This window comes from Myotis nattereri (genome assembly GCF_964212035.1).
Source record: "Myotis nattereri genome assembly, chromosome: 10".
Taxonomy (NCBI): domain Eukaryota; kingdom Metazoa; phylum Chordata; class Mammalia; order Chiroptera; family Vespertilionidae; genus Myotis; species Myotis nattereri.
The window spans coordinates 59,694,437-59,698,040 of record NC_138085.1 but is presented as its reverse complement, the minus strand read 5'-3'; positions in this window follow the sequence as shown (position 1 = coordinate 59,698,040).

Sequence of the window (3,604 nt, the reverse complement as noted above, 5' to 3'; positions counted from 1 at the left end):
GATCCCCAGTAGGGGGTGTGCAGGAGGCAGCCAATCAGTGATTCTCTCTCATCACTGATGTTTCTATCTCCTTCTCCGTTCCTATCTGAAATCAATAAAAATGTATTTTAAAAAAACAGAAATGTACACTTGAAACCTACATAATCTTATTAACCAATGCCATCCCAATAAATTTGATTTTAAAAATAAAAAATGACGTGAAAAAATTATATGATATAGTAAAAGAAATTTGCATTACATATAAATAATAAAAGATTAGTATCCAGGGAAAAAATTCTGATGAAAAAATTATTTAAACATAGAAATTTATACCCAAGGCAAGCCATCAGTCAAGTTTTAATGCAGAATAGAGACACTTTTAGATATTCAAATTAAGAAAACTGTCTTCCACACACCCTTTCTCAGAAACGTTGGGAAAACAGAAGATTCAGGAAACAAAGGATTCAATACAAGGAAGAGAAGGAAATCCCCAAAATGATGGAGAAAGGAATTCCAAGGACAACAGCTATGTGCCAAGTGCAGAGGGCAAAGAGAACAGACTTGAACAGGTCAGAAGACTCAGGAGATTGTTCCATGAGAAGCTTAAACTGATAGAACGCCTAGTGTGTTTGAACACGTTGAGAGGTTTACACAAACGGGGGAGAGTTTGAAATTGAACTACTAAGGAGGTCATCAAAAAGTAAGATAACGGGAAAATAAAACACATATTAATTCTAGTCAGAACGCAACACTGTGCAGGAAAGATAAAACCATCCAAGCTTACTATATGTCTCAGCTGGACCTGGACTTACAAAGTCACAAAAAAATGTAAATAGAGAGATCAAAAAAAAATTGTGATATAACTGTATTGGGAGGACAGAACAATGAAAAGTGTGCATGTATGTGATGGGGTGGGCCAGGGGTTAAAAGAAAGCTCACTCCTTATTTTCCATAGTGGGAAGTCAATAGATAATATCTAGAACTGAAAAATCAAAAATAGCAGCATAAGCATGTTACTGAGAGATGTGGATGTACAAACCAAATGAATCCACGATAGTCATTGAAACTGGTTGCCTCTGGGGAGCAACACTTAGTGGAGAATACAGGGATAGAGGTGCTAATTTTCATAATAAGCCTGGTGTAACTGGTGTAACTTTCCAGCTATGTTCATGTAAATTGAACCAGAATAAACTAAATAGAGAGGATTTTGAGAATATGGCAAAGTAGGAAGCACCAGGAATCAGTCTCCCCACCCAGAAAACAATTACCCTGGCAGAATCTGTCTGATGTAACTATTTTGGAACTCTGAGTCTGTGGAAGACCTGCAACTTCCAGGGAAAGGCTTGAACAATAAATTGCTATTAATTTCAGTCAAGTTCAGCTCTTAGCACTGTTGCAGCTGTCCCTCTTATTCCTCCCACCTCCACTCCCCCAACTCCATGGCAGGCAGCTGAGCACAGATATTCCAGGAGCAGCTTGCATGAAGCCTGTGGAAACCAGGGTGGGCAAACCTGTTCTCAAAATATCAGTGATCTGTCTTCTGATAGCTGACTGCTGTTTCTGATCACAGAGGTACAAACAAAGAGGTGGGTGGCCATTGTTATTGCCTGTCCTCCGGCCAAAGGGACTTCCAGGAACTTAAAAGGCTGATGTCGTTTCATTCCTCCATTTTAATGTTCTCTTTTCCCCTGTTTGGAGCCAGACATTAAGACTAGGATATTCAAAAGCAACTGTAGATATGGGGAAAGTTAGAAAGTGACCACACATGTCCAGAAAAAGGTACAGGCTCAGAAAAGACCTGAGAAGAACTTAAGTTTACACCTCAGGCAGATCCATGGCACAGAATCAGCCTACAATAATAAAAAAGCCAAAACAAAAACAATAATTAAAAAACAGCAAGCCCTGGGGAAGGGGAATAATCTGATTCCTAGAGTTAGCACATTATTAGATCCAAATGTCCAGTTTTTAACAAAAAAATCATGGGGCATACAAAAAAAAAAAAAAAAAAACCACAGGAAAGTTTGGCTCATTCAAAGGAATAATTAAATCTACAGAAACTGTCCCTGAAAAAGACTTGATAACTGAACTACTATACCGAAGACTTAAAACAATCAACTTACAGATACTTAAAGAGTCAAAGAAATATGTGAAGTCAAATAGAAAAATGTTTGTTAAAAGATAAACATACCATTTACCGAAATTATATATTAACAAAATGAAAATATCAATGAAGATATAGAAAACCTAAAAAACTTGTGTGTGTGTTTTTCCATTGGGACTTAGGCACTGGCCTTGAGATGGGGCTCAAGGCCAGTCTTAAAATACAAAAGGCTTGAGACACTGTGTTGAGGCATAGGATCAGGTTCATCTCAGGGTATAGGGGCCTTAAGGTATGAGAAATATTGAGAGGCTGGCCTTGAGGTACATGTGCCTGGCTCCCCACCCATAGAGTTGCTGCCAGAGGTCCCAGGTGCATGAAGTTACAGAAGTTACCAGGGGAACATTCCCCCCATCTTGTACTCCAACAGCACGACTCCTAATAGCCGGCGACAGGAGACAGCTCAGCATACACAGTCTGCCTGTTGTTGAACCAGCGGTTGTTGAGTTAAACCACTGCCCACTCTGCATCCTCCTTACACTGGAACTTGACATAGATAGGGCCCATGAGGTGGTCCCACAGGTTGTTGCTGAACTCTCTCAGCTTTTGCTTATCTGGGAACGCCTTGATTTCTCCCTCACTTTTGAAGGACAGTTTTCTCTGATATAGGAGTTTGGTTGGCAAAGAGGATGGAAACTTCCTTAATATTCAAAGATCAATAAATCAAAAAAGGAGAACAGATAAGACCAAGAGGAAAATAGGCAAAGAATATGAATAGGCATTTATAATCACCAGTAGACACATGAAGAAATACTCCGTCTCATTCATAATTAAAGAAATGGAAATTGAAGTGATGTCATGCATATTGACACAGAATAAAATGGAGACAGACTAGCAGGTAGGTGGGGCAGACTTCATTGAAGGCCAACTTGGAAATACCTATGAAAATGTATAATGCACCTGCTCTTTGACTGAGTAATCCCTCTTCTTGGATTATATCCTATACATGCTCTACAAGTATGCAGTCTATGTTCAAAGGCATTCATTGGCAATAACACCAATGCCTACACAAGAATAGCTAAACAAAAAATGATGCATCCTTCTCATGGTGTCTTAGTCTATTTGGGCTGCTACCACAGAATACCATAGCCTGGGTGGCTTACAAACAACAGAAATTATCTTCTCACAGGTCTAGAAGCTGGGAAATCCATGATCAAGTCATCAACAGATTTAGTATCTGATGAGAGACTGCTTCTTGGTTCATAGACAGCTGATAGGATCCAGTTCTCTTGAGTCCTCGCATGGTGGAAAGGGTAAGAGAACTCTCTGGGATTTCTTTTATAAGGACAGTAATCCCATGCATGAAGATTCCCTCCTCATGACCTAATCACCAAACATAAGCCCCACCTCCAAATACCATCATATTGGTGATTAGGTTCAACATGTGACTTTTGAAGGGACAAAACATTCAGTCTATAGTGCATGGAATACTCTACCCCATTCAGAAGAGAGGGTGCCCTGGATATG